The sequence below is a fragment of the Bos indicus x Bos taurus genome, chromosome 21 (genome assembly GCF_003369695.1).
Source record: "Bos indicus x Bos taurus breed Angus x Brahman F1 hybrid chromosome 21, Bos_hybrid_MaternalHap_v2.0, whole genome shotgun sequence".
Classification (NCBI taxonomy): domain Eukaryota; kingdom Metazoa; phylum Chordata; class Mammalia; order Artiodactyla; family Bovidae; genus Bos; species Bos indicus x Bos taurus.
In genome coordinates this window covers 64,145,352-64,163,691 of record NC_040096.1, presented here as the reverse complement: position 1 = coordinate 64,163,691, position 18,340 = coordinate 64,145,352, and the positions used below count along the sequence as shown (strand labels likewise).

Sequence of the window (18,340 nt, the reverse complement as noted above, 5' to 3'; positions counted from 1 at the left end):
CGAGGAGGGAGCAGGTGTTTTTTTCTGCTACCTTCACTTCCTTGGTTCCCTTTGCATCTTCCCAAGCTGTTCCCCAAATTGTGCTAGAAATCAGGCATTCTTAGATCTTCCTTTGCCCTCCAGTCGTGCCTACTAGGAGAAGCAGTGAGTACACTCAGAGAGAATATTTGGGGAGGTTTGACTCATAGTCCTGGGATTGTGATTGGATCTTGGTGAGTTCTGGTGGCTGCTAGAGAATTTATTTCCATTTCACCTTGGAAGCTAAGGACAGCTAAGTCTCAGACATTTCTTCTGGGGCTAACAGTGCCCTCGTGGAGGTGGGAATAGACTCATCAAAGCCAGGTTTAGGCAGCAGCACTGGAGAGCAAGCTCCAGGGACAGGATGTGGTGTGTGTGCGCGCGCGCGCGCGCGCGCGTGCTCAATAGCTCAGTCGTGTCCAACTCTTTGCGACCACGTGGACTGTAGCCCGCCAGGCTCCTCTGTCCGTGGGATTCTTCAGGCAACACTACTGGAGTGGGCTGCCATTTCCTCCTCCAGGGCCTCTTCCCTATCCAGGGATCGAAATTGCATCTCCTGCATTGGCTGGCGGGTTCTTTAGAGATCCACTTGGGAAGCCCGATGGAATGTGGAGGGTGCTTTCCATTAACCTTTGCATTCAGATGTTAAACTTGAGGCCACATGAATGCTGCATTCAAGCCCAACTTAATTCATTCCCCCCCACCCTACTAATGCGCTCAACAATTATATGTTGAGCACAACTCTGGGCAAATGATTTATTTAAACGTTTATTGTTAAAATTCTGTGGCAATCCCTGTTTTAGTTGCTGGAGGCACAGCAGAGAACAAAATAGATCGCACTTCCTGCCCTTATGAGCTTATATTCTGGCAAGTGAAGACAGGCAACAAACAAAATTAGTAAAATATACTACGCTGATATATGTCGATATCTGCTACAGAAGAAAAGAAAGCACAGGAAGAAGATGGAAAGTGTCAAGAATGGTATTCAATTTACTATATCGACTAATTACTTAACAAAACTTAAGAGTTACAGTCCATGGGGTCACAAAGAGTCGGATGTGACTGTGTGACTGAACAGCAACAAAGATATACAGCAAGATTGTAAGAACAGTACAAGTAATTTTCAGATACTACTCATCCAAACTCCTCAAATGCTAATATTTTGCTACATTTACATTTCTCTGTCCCTCTCTTTCTCTCTCCTGAATTATTCAACAGTAAGATGTAGATATGATGGTTTTTTATCTCTAAATATTTCAGAGTCTATACTTCCTAAAAATAAGAATTTCTCATGTATACATATATATACAGATACATATCAGTGTATTTATATATCTATGTATCCATCTATACATATGTATATGTATCCACGGTCCGGTCATCAAAATCAGGAAATGAATATTGGTGCAAAACTGTTATCTAAATCATCGTTTAGATTTCACCATTTCACAAATTGTCCCTATAATGTCCTTTATTCTAGAAGGAAACCCAAGGTCATCTACTGGACAAATTTATCACGCCTCTTCAGTCAGCCTCCTGTTTTATGGCACTGATACTTTTAAAGAGCACAGGTCACTTATGTTTTAAAATGGTTTTTATTCTATGCATTTATTCTACTGATAGAATGGGTTGTTATCATTATTACTACTACCAAATAGTGATTTTCTAACGATGTCTTCTTTCTTTATTAGTTGACTTTCTACTGTAAGGGAGTCCTTCTTTTTGTTTATTTATGAATCATATGGACTCAGAGTCTTACTTTATTCTGTAGGTTATAATCATTTGTTGTCATTATTTATTTTGATGCTTGAATTGTCCCAGACTGGCCTAGTGGAAACCGCTTTGGTCTGGTTTTTGTACTTTTGACATGCCTCCATCATTTTTTTGAACATTTTCTTGCTTTTTGCTATAAGTTGTTCCTCTGTGCTTCCCTTGAACCAGTGGAATCAGCCAGTGGTAACTTTGAGTGGAGAATATTATTTATAAAACAAGATCTCATCTTGGTGTATGCTCATTGCTACTCAGCTCTGTTATCAGCAGAGCTGGGAAATTTTGTACACACACACACACACACACACACACACATGTCCACATGGCTTTATACTTCTGTATTTAACTACCTATACATATATTAAAAACTATGAGTTCACACTAACAACTCCAATTTCCACCAGTATCTCATATTCATGTCCTTTCCCTCTTTCCATATTTGTATTTTTAAAATACTTATATTTTTAATGACTTTCCTTATTTGACGGCACTGGGTCTTAGTTGCCACATGCAGGATTTTGATCTTTGTTGCGGCACGCAGGATCTTGAGTCGCAGCATGCAGACTCTTAGCTGTGGCATGTGGGATCTTGTTCCCTGACCTGGGATTAAACCTGGGCGGCCTGCATAGGGAGCCTGGAGTCTCAGCCCCTGGACCACCTGGGAAGTTCCCCTCCCTCTTTCTATATTTGTAACTCCCTTCTCAACAGTGGAAAGCCTGGCTCCTGTTATCAATAATCTACTCACTTATTTGTCCCATCCTAGAATGTGCGGAGAGTAGTTTCAAAATTGCTAACCCACACTGAATTGTAATTAGTAAGCTTCCTTTTTGCAGAAGCGGTTGCTGTTGTTCAGTTGCTAAGCTGTGTCTGACTCTTTGTGACTCCATGGGCAGCAGCTGCAGTCCTCGGGGTCGCGACGAGTCGGACATGACTTAGCGGCTGAACGACAACAACCACCTCTGCAAAAAAGGAAGTTTCCTAATTAGAATTCAATATTTGCTTCAGATTCTTTTTTCTATTGTCTGTGGGCATGTAATGCAAATACTGGGTCCAGAAGTTACTTAGTTCTCTCCCTTCAGTGTAGTTGTTTGTTTTAAATACAGCTCTTGTTTGATTTCTATTCTAATTTAGGTCTCTCCCTCCATCCTTGTTGATTTTCATCTCTTTTTTGAGAATGTGAAACATTAATATGGTCAGGATTATATAAAATAATATACTCAGAGAAGGGTTTCCCAGTAGCTCGGATGGTAAAGAATCTGCCTGCAAAGTAGGAGACCCGGGTTCCATCCCTGGGTGGGGAAGGTCCCTGGAGAAAGAAATGGCTATCCAGTCCAGTATTCGTGCCTGGAGAATCCCATGGGCAGAGGAGCCTGGTGGGCTACAGAACCTGGGTTTGCAAAGAGTCAGATGTGACTGAGCGACTAACACACACACATACTCAGAAATGTTCTCCTGCCATCTGCCATCCCCTCCATCCTTCCCACCCCATTCTCACCCAGGCTCTGTAGGTAACTGTCACGGACTGAACTGCAAAACTTACAAGTCCTATGTTAAAGTCCTAACCCTTAGTACCTCAGAATCCTGCTGTATTCAGAGACAGAGCCTTTCAAGATATAACTCCGCTGAAATGAGGTCGTGTGGATGGGACTAGTGCCCTTCTTCAAAGAGGCGAGTGAAACACAGACACGCCTCCAAGGGAAGGCAGCCGCCCACAAGCCAAGGGGAGAGGCTGCAGAAGAATCCAACCCTGAGGACACCTCGATCTTGGACTTCTGTCCCCCAGATTGGTGAGGAAATCAATGTCAATAGTTTGAGCCCCTCAGTCTGCGGTACTTTGTGATGACAGTCCGAGAAAGCTAGTACAGTAATCAGTGTTCTTGGTCCCTGGTTTATCTCTCCTGTTCTTTTTGTTCAGATGAGCAGATGAATGTATATTTTCTTATTTTTCACTTTCTTTTACACCAAATGTAATATACTATAGATACTCTTTTACTTTATCACCCTCTACTATATGCTAGACATCATTCCACATCAGTACATCAATTGCTGAATAAGGAGGCAAGTACACATTACTAGAATAAATTCCACTTGGTCATGGTGTATTTTCCTTTGAATACATTGTGATATCAAGTTTTCTAATAATTTGTTTAGAATTTTCACCTTTGTGTTCATGAGGGATAAAGGACTGTCATTTTTTTTCTTATAGTATCTTTTTCAGGTATAATTATGAGCATTATTTGTCCTATTGCTTCTTGGCCTTTTGTCTAAGATCAAGTGTATCATTATATTTATCCTTATCAAATGAGTTAGGAAGTGTTATCTCTTACTTTGTTTCCTGGAAGAGTTTGTGTGAAATTGGTACCATTTCTTCCTTAAATGTTGGGAAAAATCCACCAGTGAATTCTTCTGGACCTAAAGGTTTGTTTTTGTTTTTGCTTGGGGTGGGGAGAGAAAGGGGAAGAGGCAGGAGGGGAGAAAGATTTTAAAGTACAGATTTAATCTTTAATAGACACAACTGCTGAGATTTTCTGCTTGCTTTTATGTCAATTTCGGTTGTCGTGTTTTTAAAGAAATTAGTTCATTTCATCTAAGTTATCTGTGTTTCAATGTAAAAATAGGCCGGAGGTGGGGAGGAGCAGGGCTCACTGAGCAGAGACCTGAAGGAAGGAGGCAGATATTGGGCAGGGGGGCGGGTATAGCAGAGAGAGGAAACAGGAGGTGCAAAGGCCCTGAGGCCTGCATGTCCCCTGTAAATTGAAAACAAGAATGCAGGCCAGTGGAGAGCAAGAGAGATGAAGAGTGATGAGGTGAGGTCAGAAAGGTAATGGAGTCCAGACCACCTGTGAGCATCCAGGCCACTGCAGGGTCTTTGGCTTTTACTCTGAGTGACTGAGGGCTTTGAATAGAATAAGCTGAGATCTCACTTACGTTTCAAACAGTCAGACTGGCTATTGGGAGCAGACTCAAGGGTAGAGAGGGAAAGCTTAGAGGAAGGCTCTTGGTCCAGGGAGGTAACAGAGGAGATGGTGAGAACTGGTCTTGTCTGGAATGACTTTAAAGGTAGAACTGATAGGATGGACTGACAGAGTGGATGTCACGTCTGGGAGAAAGAGAGAGGTCAAGATGGACTCTCTGGACTTTAGCCTGAGCTATAACCATTTGCTCCGTTAGGGGGACAGGTTTGGGGAGGACGTTCAGGACGTAGTTTTGGAGAGCTTAAGAGTCAGGTGCCTGTTAGGGACCCCGTGAGGAGATCAAGCAGGTGTTTGGGTGGATGGAGTCAGAGTGTAGGGGATGGTGATATAAATTTGGGAGTCAGTGTCATGTAGCTTTGAAAGGACTTGTAAAGTTGATGTCACCAAATGGGTGAGTGAATTGAGAAGAGGTCCAAGACATGAACCCTGGGGTTGTTCTGTGTCCAGAGGTGGAGAGATGGGGAGGGACCAGAAAGAAGACCGCTGGCTAGTGCAATGGGTTTTAAAAAGACTGGGGCCCCGTGGCCTCCTGGAAGCCCACGGAAGAACGGGCAGTGGTTGGCTGAACTGTAGGCTGCTGAGGGGTCTGGTACCATGCGGACCGAGCGTGACCACTGGGTTTAGCAGCATGGAGGGCAGTGTGACCTTGTCAAGAGCAGCTGGCTGGAGCTGACTGAGCCAAAGCTGATGGAGTGGCTTCTGGAGGGGATGGGAGGCAGCAACTCAACTGAATAAGAGTAGATCTGCATTTCTTGGAGAAATGGGGTGGTCCCCTGGGAGAGGTGTGCGGAAATCACAGCATGTTTTAATTATAACCCCCAATACAGGAGCTGTTTACTCCACACCTAGGATGTGTCATTCACATGAGACTCTGGGGACTCAGAGGTAAGGAGACACCATCTCTGCCCCTCCATGCACTTCAGCAGCACTGATGGGCCTACAGAGATTTACACCCCAAGGCGGGTTGGGGTGAGAGGGAAGAAGCCCAGGGGCTGGCGGAAGCCCTGTAGAGGGGCCTGACCCAGCTGAGCAGGCACAGAAGTCTTCCTGGAGGAAGTGGCACTGTGCTGAGTCTTGAAAGGGAGGCAAGGAGCCCCCGCCACCAGGAAGCCTTCCCTGACCTGCCTACGCAGAGGTATCGTGCCTTTCCTTTTGCACAGCATCCCGCATCTTCAGCTACTTGGAACTTGCTTCATTCTGCGGCCTACGTATGTGTACAGGACCTGCCATACCCAGATGCTTAGTACGTTCCCCTGTTTTAGCCTGGTGAGTTCTCAGGGGCTCTGAGGTCTGGTTAAGACTCTAGCTTTACAGATGAGCAAACTTAGATGCTGGAGGTGAAGTGCCTTGTCCGAGGTCCCCTTGCCAGGCAGTATCAGCTCTGATACGAATTCGGTTTGGTCCCTATCTAGCAACCTTTGTACTTCACGTCAAAGGAATTTATACATAGCAGGGGCTCAGGAAATGGTTTGGTTTTTTTTTTTTGAGATGACACAAAAACGAAGTGAGGCTTTTTTTCAGAGGCCAGAGGAGGAGACTGTCTCCTGGCTGCACAGATACAGCTCGGAGGAGGTTTGCATCCCTGGTAACCCTTCACAGGACCTGCTGCGGGGAGCTGAGTGGTTTATACCTGGTAGCCTGCGCCAAGAGGTGAGTGAGCCTTGGGGAAAACTGAAGCTAACTCCAGGGGGCCCCGTGTGGCCTCTCCCCATCCCTCCCCTCCCCTCCCCTCTCCTCCATCCCCTCCTTTTTCTTAAAAAAAAAAAAAAAGTTTACTTTTATTTGTCTGCACTGGGTCTTTGTCGCGGCGCGCGTGCTCTTTGGTCTTTGCTGTGGTCTGCAAGACCGCTACTTGCTACTCGCGAACTCCTAGTTGTGGCGGCGGGATCTGGTTGCCTGACCAGGGGTTGAACTTGGGTCCCCTGCATTGGGAGCTTGGAATCTTAGCCACTGGACCAGAGGGGAAGTTCCCTTCCTTCCTTCTTTCCTTTTTCCTTCTTTCTGCCTTTAAATCTTGCTCTCCCTTTCTTCTTTTTCTTTCTTTTCCTTTTATTAAAAATGACCGAGAAGATTTTCCTTCATACGCTTCTTTTTCTTAGCTGCGATCATGCGGGGTGTTGGGTGCTGTGTTTGGTGAGGGAGCAGACTGCCTCCTCCTCCAGGGAGGGCAGCCCCGCTCTGAGTCACTCCCGTCCGGCCCGCATCCGGCCCCGCCCCCGCTGGCGTGTTGGAGCCCCGCGTCCTCGCGTCCACCTGCTGCCCCTCCCCTCGCGGCTCCCTTCATTAATCCTAGGGGCCTCCTTGGAAGGAAGGCTGGCCACACGCAGGCAAGTGAACCCTGGTCTCTGCCCGCGGTTAATCTGGGCCGAGGGAAAATTCTTGAAGACTGGGAAGGGGTGGGGGTGGCAGCCCCCGGAGCAGGGCTAAGAGGTTTGGAGGCAGGAGGATGGAGCCAGCCCCTGAGGAGGGGGGCGGTGAGGGGGACGGGCTTCCAAGGTGCAGGAGCAGGGCCGGAGCCCCTTGCTCCACCCCAGGGAGAGGGAAGGCGTGCAGGAAGGAAGGCCGGGCTTGGTTTGCAGGGAGGGTGTGGCCCGGCTGGGGATGCGGCTTCAGTGGGCCTCAGTTTCCCCATCTGTCACCAACTGAGGCTCAGCCACTCATCCTGGGACTCCTTCAGCTCTCAGGGTGTCCATTCCGACCCGTCAGGATGGCGAGTCTGGGGCAGTCTGGGGGTTCGGTTTCTCACTTGGAGGGATGCTGGGCCTCATGACCCTCAGGGACATGGCAGAGTGGAGAGGCTCGCCTCTGGGTGGCCTGCGCGCCAAGGCAAGACCCCTGCCCCGACCCGGATATCACCCTACCCCCCACCTCCATGCCCTTGTCCCTCCTGAGTCAGTTCTCGCTTCTTTAGGACCTGGTGGCCTCCCTGAAGGCAACACCCTGCTCAGGTGAGGGCTGCCTGTCTGACCTCGAGCAGGGCGCAGGTGGCACCCAGGGGTGGATGCGGGGGGACGTAGGGGGAGGGAAGCCCTGTGTTGAGTTGCCCTTTCCTTCCCCTGAAGATGGAAGGTTCCCATCACGCCCTTCATTTTCCTGTCACCTATTGTCATCCGAGGTGGCTGAGGTTTGTGAGCTTTCCTAAGCTGTTGTCAGGCTTACGGGAGACAAAGTCCTGTGGCTTCTTAAGCGATCATTTCTCATGTGTTGACTGACAGTTGGAAAGGGGACTTGGGGCCTCTGGGGCTGCGGCCACCGCCTGGGAGCCAGGGGCGGGGGCCACCCCCAGAGCTCGGGGTCTCCCTCTGGGGGTGAGCCCCTCCCCGGCCTCAGATTCCCTCTGAGGTAGGTGGACTGCATCATCTCTTGGCTCCTCCCAGTTGAAAAGTTCTCTGATCTAAATCCATCCATCAAACACTATTTTGAGGGTTTTGAAGTGAAGCCTGGGTGTTTTACATCAACCTACACACCTACCCTGAATATTCATCGGAAGGACTGATGCTGAAGCTGAAACTCCAATTCTTTGGCCACCTGATGCGAAGAACTGACTCATTGGAAAAGACCCTGGTGCTGGGAAGGATTGAAGGCAGGAGAAGGGGGTGGCAGAGGATGAGGTGGTTAGATAACATCACCAATTCAGTGGACGTGAATCTGAACAAACCCTGGGAGATACTGGAGGACACAGGAGCCTGGCGTGCTGCAGTCCATGGGGTCGCAAAAAGTCTTACATGACTCTCAGACTGAACAACAGCAGTTATCTCACACCTTCCAGAGTTTGAAAGTCTCTTTTGACAACCGTCTCAAACGAACACAGTTCTGGACCAGAGGGGCTCTGTCTCGTGAGCCTCTTCTTCTGAGGAGCTGACTAGTCCCCTCTACATCCTGTAGGTTTGTTTGCTCCCAGTGGGAAGTTGCACAGTGAAGAAGATCTCTGTGTTACTCTGAAGGCCCTCATGTCTTCAGTGTGATGGGGGCAAGCTTAGTGAGAGATGGATAAAAAAGCAGTGCCATCAGTAAATATCAGAGGATGGGGGGAGGGGTGTGAGGAAGCTCAGAAAAAGCATCCTAAGTACAGTTATGTAACAAATCAGGCATTCTATTATTCTCGTGGAGCCATACTTCTGCTCCCCAAATTGACCGGTGGAGGTATTTCCAGTTAAGGTCCATTTGCCCTTTTATTCAGGCTCATGCTATTTCTGGTTATGGTGACTGACAGGCACAGCCCTGCAGCATTCCAGATGCTGGTTCATGTTTCCCAGCCTCCCTTGAGGTTATGTTGGGTCACGTGACTAGCTCTGACCAATGGGGCTGTGAGTAAAAGTGACATGTGTGCCTTCTGGGTTGTGGCACTTAAGAGCCAGTGGGACTTTTGATATCCCTCTTCTCCTGCTATGGCCCTGGAGGCCACCAGGAGTGGCTTAGAGAGTCAGGAGGGCTGCTAACGTGCAAAGTATAGGAAATCAGTGAAACTGCCTTTCTTGTGTCAAGCTCTTACCATTAGCGATTATTGTGTTTCTGCATCACAGCCTGTCTGAGGCTGACTAATGTGAGGATGTAGAAATGAATGGTACCCACATCACCAGACTGGGAGTCCTAACTCTGAAACTCTTGCCTAGAGCACTGGGCTGGCTGTGGAACTTGGTTTCCCCTCCTGGAAACTAAGCGATATCCAACTGGTGGGTAAGGACATTGGAAGGGTAGATGTCAACAGTCCAGCCCATGCTTGGCGCATAGTAGGGGCCCAGATTGTTTCTGTTCTTGTCTGGAAGCCCATCCCTGTGTTTCCACTCCTTCGCAGCCTAACAGGAAGACAGTCCTGTTACATCCACGTCATTCGTGCCTGCGTTTGGTCAAAGCTGCAGACGCCTGTGTCTGGGCGTGGACCCAGCACTTCTCAGAAGTGTGAACTCTCCAATCGGCTCCCCTAGGGCTGCACACACAGGCTGGAAGGTGGCAGAGCCATCCGGATCAGTCCTGCCCAGGCTAAAGCTTTCCTAAGAGGGGTCCATGGGAGGTGAAGGGGGGAGGGTGCTGGGAAGAAAAGAATTTTCTTTCCCATCTGGCACGTGTAGGAGCTGGGCTGGTCTTGTTGGCTTGGATGATTCACTAGTGTGGGGGTTGGTGGGGGAGGAGAGGGCAGTGGGTCTTCTATTTCACCCCAAATACTTTTCAGTAAAACTCCAGAGACCCACCTCTTATCCAAACCCATATCCTTAGTCCTGCGTGGTTGTCGGCTATACTGCAAAGTAGTTAGTTCTCTGTTGTCTCTGAATTTTAAAAATTCTTTGTTTATTAAACCCCCAAATGAAAATGAAACCACACGCTAAGCTAACACCTCGAGTGGCTGAAGGATTTCAGAGGAGCAGGCTCATGTTTTAGACTCAACTTTGTGGAGGTGCTGGGTGCGAGTTTACTTGGGGGGGGTGTGATCTGAAGGCTGATGGGAAGGCCCTTCTGCACCCCTAGAATTTCCCCCACTGACTTTCTGCCCTTCCCCAAGTTCTGCCTTTATAATGGGAGTCTGAAGTTCGTGCAAGTGCCAAGCGGGAATAAGAGGTCAGCAGAGGTGCACACCTGAGGGTCCAGGATGGAAGGAGGGACCTGCCGTACATCATCTCAGCTTCTGCTCTGTTCTCCGTGCCTCGATCCCGGCTTGGCACAGGATGGGAGTGTGTACCAGCTTCCGAGGGCCACCGTGACAAAAGTGTCACAGACGGGGGGGACTTACAACAGCAGACGTTTACTGTCTCACCGTTCTGGGCGGGGAGGCAGAAGTCTGAAATCAAGGTGTCAGCAGGACCATGCCCCTGCTGAAGGTCTAGGGGACGATGCTTCCTTGCCGCTCTAGTTTCAGATGGCTGCTGGACTGATCTTTGTCTCCATGGACATCCTGCCTTCTCTGTATTTCTGTCTGTGCGTCTTCTCCTTTTATTATAAGGACTCAAGTCATGTTGGATTAAGGGTTCACCCTAATCCAGCGTAAGGTTGCCTTAACTAGTGATATCTAAAACGACTCTTCCCAAATAAGGTTACATACCCAGGTACAGGTGTTAGGATTTCAACATATTTGGGGGTGGGCGGGGACACAATTCAATCCATAACAGGGCACAGCCCATATTTACCCAGTGAATGATCAGACACCAGGGGAGCAGAGAGGGCTCTGGAAAATGAGGGGCAGCTGGCTCTAGACAGGGGGGCTCTGCAACTAAGAGGCTCAGATATGTCCAAACACCACACGTGCTCGGATGCCTGAGAAAGGCTGGCCTTCACCCAGTTCACCACTTGGAGGCCCAGGGTCCTTCCCCTCCGAGAGCCACGTGTGCCCTTTTCTAGGCCTTTCTATTCATTAAGTGACTATAGAGAGACCAGACCCCAAGCCGAGTTTTAATGAGACGGAGAAGTAAAAGATACAGTTTCGACTTCAAGGAGCTCCCAGCCAAGCAGGGAAGATGGCTGGGATGGTAATTTTGATACCACAGGCTGCAGATGTAAGTCTCCAATTCGAAGTGGAATCACGGGAAGATGTGGCAGAGCAGGGTTTTTTTAAAAATTGCGGTTTAAAAAAATTTTATTTTATTTTATCCAAGTCAGGCCCCCCTACCCTGATCTGAAGAATACTTGACCTCACAATCTCTGGGGAAAATCTGGGTGGCCTGACTAGGATCCGGATTTTCTCTGCAAATACCAGGGCATGGGTACAGCTCACAGAAGCTCTTCCGCACGACGGCTTGGGGCTGGAAGGAAAAGCATCTCAAACGCTGGTTGTGAAGCTTCCAGGGGAGACTGTCCTCTGCAGGAGGAACAAGAGCCACCCTGTAGCCTTCCCAGTTCCAGAAAGATCCACGGTGAATACATAATTAGGCCCTCTGTAATTACCAGTTTGAATCTGCCTAGGACACTAGGGCTCCCACCCCCTAATTTACCTTATAAATTTATTCTGCTAAAAAAGTCGAAAATGTCAGTCTTCTGTGAAAGCTGCATAAATGAATTATCTCCCCGGATGACAGAAGGTGGGAAGGAGGGGGAAGCTTCGAGAGGACATTCTTTATTGTGCATGTTTAAGAGCACCCCTCCACCCCCCGCCCCACTTAGCACAAACCCTGCACAGAGCCCAGCCAGGCAGCGGACGCTGATGGGTAGGGGACAGCCCCAGCTTCTTAGTGTCCCTGGCCAGTGGGGAGAAGTGCTTTTAACACCTGCCCCTTTGGACTTCAGAGAATCTGGCATGCGGCATCAGGCAACGGAGGCCCCCAAACAGAAGGGAAAGAAGCTGGGAAAGGCAGCTTTTTAAAAAGGGTCCCACCTAACCTCATCCCTCAGTGGCCCCTGACCCCAGGATGGTACCCTGCCAGGACAGTGTTCACTGCATCTCAAAGCCAGGTGCATGCCACACTCCCCCCCCTGCCCCCGCCCCCCACCACCACAGAGCTCTTCAGAGTTCAGTCACTACTCCCCTGATTCTTTTACAAAAAATGCAAGGTAGGTCTTCTATGACATTTTAGAAGGTTTGAAATAATAAGTTCTTATAAAAGCGCTGTTAGTCACTCAGTAGTGTCCAAATCTTTGTGACCCCATGGATTGTAGCTCACCAGCCTCCTCTGTCCATGGAATTCTCCAAGCTAGAATACTGGAGTGGGTTTCCATTCTCTTCTGCAGGGGATCTTCCTAACCCAAGGATTGAACCCAGGGTCCTGCATTGTAGGCAGATTCCTTACCTTCTGAGCTACTAGGAAGCCCTTTTTAAAGCCCTGCTAATCCCATCATCCTAACACAATCTTCCCTTCGCTCAGTCATGTCCGACTCTTTGCGGCCCCATGGACAGTAGCCTACCAGGCTCCGCCATCCATGGGATTTTCCAGGCAAGAATAATGGAGTGGACTGCCATTTCCTTCTCCAGGGGATCTTCCCAACCTAGGGATCGAACCCGGGTCTCCTGCATTGCAGACAGACGCTTTAACGTCTGAGCCACCAGGGAAGCCCTCCTAACACAATAGTGGTTGTCACTCCAGTCTTTTTTTCATAGGTGGTCAGTTTTTCTCCCTTCCTGCTCCCTAACACAAAGTATATAGAAGCCACAACTTTTAATTTTTAATTTCTTGTGGCTGATTATCAAAACGTAAATGTCGACTCTGGGGAATTTGGAGATTAACAGAAGGAAGTGAATGGTGAGCCTCTGGTCCCCATCTCCGAGATGACGCCGCGCAAACCTCTCAGCCGTAGTTCTGTGCGCTTGGCTTTTTCAGGGCCCCTGTGCAGGCATTTTTAGGTCTTGCTGCCTCGTTCGTTCAAAGCCACTATGTGTCTGTCACTGTCCGAGGAGAGGAGGCAGATCCTGCCATCTGCTTTGAGGAGCTCAGAGCCCAGTGATTTGCAACAGCCTGCGTGCTGATAAAGACACGGTCTCCAGTACATAACAGGTGCTTCACCAACATAAATATGCTCATGAATGAAGTCCAGGGAACTTTATTCTTTTCACTTTGAAACAAAATACTTCAGTGTATACCAAAGGTTGGGTTGGATGTGAGTTTCCTCTTGACCTCAGCTTAAGGCTCCATGATAATAATATCTATAATTTGCTCTATTCCTACTATGGGCCAGGTCCCATGCTCCAAGCTTTCAAACAGATTATGTGATGTAATCCTTGCTGAGAGTCTTGGAGGACTGGGATAGGAGGACCTGGGACGCTGGGAAGGGAAGCAGCTCGCTTGAGGTCTCCCAGCAAACATCAGGGGTAGTGGGGACCCAACCCCTGTGCTTCTCGGAGGTGTGGATCAAGAAGCTTGTGCATCTTGCGAGGTTGCTGGAAGGCACAGATCCAAGTCAGGGAAGGGACCGGGCTGTGCACTCTGTAACAATCTGTGCCAGGATTAGTGATTTGTCTGACCTAGACTTTAACCAGCAGACCCCTCTGTCCACCCCCATTCTCTTGTGCTGCACGTCAAGCCCCTTTCCTCTGCTGAGTCCTTTATGACACTCAGCATCTCCAGACCTTATTATTATTTTTGCTTATTATTTTCCTTATTATTTTTGCTCCTTCGTCCCATTTCTAGATGATTTGGTTTCAGAGCCGTGGTCATGTTTTCTGAATTTTGCTGTTTCCCCAGGGTATGTGTGGGGGATTCCTTTCCTAACCTCATCTTTGGTCCTCTTTACATTTCCTCTTTCTCCCTGGGTCCTGGTCCTGCCTGCACTCACTTTCCTTTGCTGACTTAATCCCACACCCAGCGGGGCCCCCAGGGGCCGCCTTGCAGGGTGGCTGGGAAGCCAGTCTGGCCGGAGGCTGGTGGCATGTTTGTACCAGACACCAGCCCCGCAGTGATTCTTGCTCTGTGTCTTCGAGACTGGCCTTGGACTTCCTGGGGATGAAGGTCCTTCTCTTCCCAGGATCAGATAAGATAAACTTCTCGAGTTTCTGACCTAGCAGGCCTTGAGGGTCTGGGAAGAACTCTGTACTCGGTGTTTAGGACCCCTGACCCCTCCCCTGCTTTGCTCCCATGGCGCTTGGGAGGCACGGCCATGGGAACCTTCGGTGGGCTGTGACAGGCCACTGTGGTCCTATCCTGTGTCTGCTTCCCTGCACAGTCCTCGGAGCAGGGGTGGAGAGCAAATTCAGGTCTGTCTGGATGAGGAACCATATGGCTGTCTCGGTGCCACGGACGTGCTCGGCACGTGGCAAGCCCCCCATCCACGCCATCCACGTGTGATGTCGATGCGTGAGTCACAGTGATGCTGTGGGCTGACTGCTGGGTGCCAGCGACCCGGCCAGTGCTCACCTCTGCTCAGACAGTCAGCCCACAGGTGCTCTGGAGCTCCATCGGACCAGGGAGGTCACTGAGCTGAGAAGGAAGGTCCTCTCCCCTCTCTCTGGACCAACCGGCCCGTGGGCACCTGGTACACAGCCCAAGACCCCAGGTCTGCCCCCCACCCCCCATAGCTGCACGCAGCGGCAGGATCCGAGGGAGAAACTTTGAGTTGGAGGTGGCAGACAGCTCTCCTGGGCACCGACAAGAGGTCTGGCCTTCTCTCCTGGCAGGCAGCGTTTAAGGGGCCGATGACTCATCCAGAACCAGCCTCCATTTTTCGTGTGGAGGAGAGCCTTGATGGGCGCTGGAGGCGAATTGCACGGCGCTGGGAGCGATGCGGCTGCTGTAATTCCTGTCACCTCTAACGACGCAGTGGGAGCTTCCGGGGGATCATGCCAGGCGTTCGGGGGCCATCTGCATTCTTGGTGAGTGTCACTGTCAGAGGTCGGGCAGGGCATGGGGCAACCAGGGAAGCAGCACCTTCTGGCCACGTCTTTAATTAAACGAGGCCCTCTTGTGACCACTGCTCAGCCTAATAAGTTGTCTCCAGTTGCGGAGAAAGTTGCTATTAAAGACCTGATGGGAAGCAGCACCTCAGAACAGCCCAGCTCATCTCAGGACGAGACTGTCTTTCCTAACAGTTTCCGGGAACGACATCGCCACCGGGTCTGGATATTCCAGCTTTTGGGGGTGGGGGGGGGAGTCTCCCTGTGGCCCTCTCCTGGGAACCTGGGGGCTGGCCTGCGTTTACCCCTTTACTTAGGAAGTGTAACCCTTAGAGATCGGAAGAAACCTGGGAATAAGACAATTCAATAAAGTCACAATAAAACATCCAAAGCCTTTCATACTTTTTCACTTTCTTTAACTCAATTTATTTTTCATTTTGTGGACAGAGATTTAGTCTGGGTATTAGTTTATGATTCTTTTTTTTTTGCTGAAGGAATTACTCAACACACACACATATAAAAAGGAAATATTATTTTTATCATTTATTTTGTGCCATGTATACCATAGAAGAAAAAAAGACGGAGCGAAATCACTTCAGTACCGCTGTGTTTTTCATTACAAAGTTATTACATATAGAAATTACTCCAAATTATCTGAAATGAATGGAAATTATGAGGTTTAAATTCCCCAGGTTACTGCAGGCACAGCTCTGGAAATTTATTTTGTCATCTTGCTGAACATAATTGCTACAACAAAATTTCTTCCATTTTACAACTGCAGCATAACTTATTTATACCGGTGTAGCTGTAATTTTACATCAATAAGTTGCATGGGAAGGAATACACAGGTGGTAATTGAAAACAATAATTTGTGCTGAAGTCCAGGTGGAACGGCTGGCTGAGGAAAAGACTTCAGTTACCGTCGGCAACGGCGCGTGTCACTGTGGCCTCTTCCCACCCTGGTGGCGTACACCCATCAAACCGTCCAAACACCCTCCAGCTTGTCCCCTGTGGCTGTGGCGGCAAGAGCCAGGGCTGGTCTGACTTTGCACCATGGCCTGTGCATCCTAGTCCCCAAACTGAGGCCACGGGACCCTGGGGAAGTCAGGGAGGCTTGGGCACCCCTGCACAGCTCCTGCCTTTGTCTCCTCCTGCTATCTGGCTTGCTTTGGGTTGGGGGCCTTTAGGTGTGTGCGGGCCACGTTGCTTCAGTCGTGCCTGACTCTTTGTGACCCTATGGACCATAGCCCACCAGCTTCCTCTGTCCGTGGGATTCTCCAGGCAAGAATACTGGATTGGGTTGACATTTCCTCCTCCGGGGGATCTTCCCCACCCAGGGATCGAACCCACGTCTCTTCCATCTCCTGCATTAGCAGGCAGATTCTTTACCACAAGCGCCACTGGAGCTAATTAAGGTGTTTGATAGATATCAGTTGAAGTATGAGTTCTTGCCAGAAACAACGACAATTCGATTCCCCAAACACGATGCAGAGCGTTAAATCCACTAATGCTTTCTACATTACTGTGTTCCTACCCGGCTGGAATGTGTGGTCTGGGTACAATACCGAAGCGGTCCCCAAACAGGCGTCCTCACTCCTCAGTTCTCTAATTGTTCCTGTTAAGCAGATACAAATAATGAAACTGCAGATGCCTGTGCTAAATCCTAGCAGCTGATGAATCTATGCGTTGGAATCCGGAGGTCCAAATTCAGATGTGGCAAAAAATCGACCATAAATCTGCCGTGTGTGTGTAGACCATCAGAGACAGGTCAGAGATCGGTGTCTTTGCTCCTGTGCAGGGTTCCATTTCAGGACACGTGGGAGGGAGAGAGAGAGAGAAAGATGGGCAGAGGGAGAAGCAGAGTGGCTTTGTCGCAAGTTCAAATGGGAAACGTTACTGCCACATCCATATTTTAGAAGCCATTCTTGTTTCAGTGATTCCAAAGGCTTAGAATCACACCGAAATAATTTTTTTTTTAAAGGACCCAGTTTAAACTAATACCAGAATGCACAGCAATCCAGCATCTCAGTTTTCCCTGGGCAGCATTAATTACCTTTTGTTGTTGCAAATTGTCTGCCTTGTAAATTGAGCTTTGTAGATTGTGCGTCTTCAAGAAGAGGCAGCGTTTTAGAATGCACACAATGCAAGAACTTTGACAACTTCCACCTTCTGTAGACATATTATTCCATCTCTACCAATGCGTCTGCAGTTCAAACTTTGAGTTGCAGAGGTTTGTTTATTTGTCAGCTTGCAGCCTTCACCCTCCTCTAGTGAGTGGAGGGAATGGCCCTTAAATATTTTCTAGGATACAAGCTACCTTTGTTGAATTCACTCGAAAGCGTACGTGGCTGCTTCTAAAACTACGAGACTGCAGATGAGGTCTCCCAGATCCCCCTGTCTTTTTCAGCTCTGGAAGGCAGCGCCGAAGCGAGGTGTTGGCCGGTTTTTAGTTTTATTTTTTGGTAAGCGCCCCCTTGCAGCATCTTCAGTAGCGGTGCCTTTGCCTGACTCATGCCTCGCTCTCCTCCGTTCCTGCTAAGTGAGTGCTTCCCCCTCACTTCCCTTTTTCACCACTTCCTTTGTAGAGCATCACAGCGCAGACAGGAGTGTTCAAAGCCTGCGTTCAGATTGGGGGGTGGGGGGGCGAGCTCACAACTGACTCAGACGCATCTACAACTCCAGCTTAGCATTTACTGAAACTTCCTCTTTCTCAAACTGCTTAAGGATACAAACTAATTAATCCTCACAGCCTCATAAAAGCCTTGTTAAGAAGGTGATCATTATTGCCTTCTTTGCCGGCCACCCCCACCATTTCCTATCACCAGACACCTCACTGTAGCTCCAGTTCCAGCGACAGCCTCTGACAGCCAGAGCTGGGTCTGAAAACGCTCTTCTGAATCCCAGTTCTTTCCCCAAATGAACCATTTTAACTCTCTCTTCCTAGTCTGTGCTCTAAAGAGGGTAGATTGACGGTCACTAAACCACTGACTTCAAGCTGGTGTCTGTGTGTGTGTGTTTTGCATTTTCAGATATGCAATTTGGAGAGTTGATGACAAGACAGAAAGCAGCGGAGAGACCCTTTCTGTGCAACACACACACACACACACACACACACACACACACTCACCACAGCCGCACTGATCTCTGTGGACATGGTGGGTGGGGTCTGGTGAAGTCTGACCATCCTTGTGAACAGTATTCCCACCAAAACGACCAACTGGGTGATGCCAATCCCGACCAAATTTGAACTGATGACTCAACTAAAGAATTAAAATTAGCAAGGCAAGAAAATTCCAAATGAGGTGAGAAAGCTGTAGAAATAGTTCCAGAT

General features: G+C 48.9%; 1 long non-coding RNA gene across 1 annotated transcript; it reads left to right on the top strand.

The window, feature by feature from the left end:
• Nucleotides 1-6,289: 6,289 nt before the first annotated feature.
• Nucleotides 6,290-15,394, top strand: LOC113879989. Its single transcript, XR_003507556.1, has 3 exons — nt 6,290-6,413; nt 14,794-14,988; nt 15,095-15,394. It is a non-coding gene; the product is annotated as an uncharacterized LOC113879989 (long non-coding RNA).
• The last annotated feature ends 2,946 nt before the right edge of the window (nt 15,395-18,340 follow it).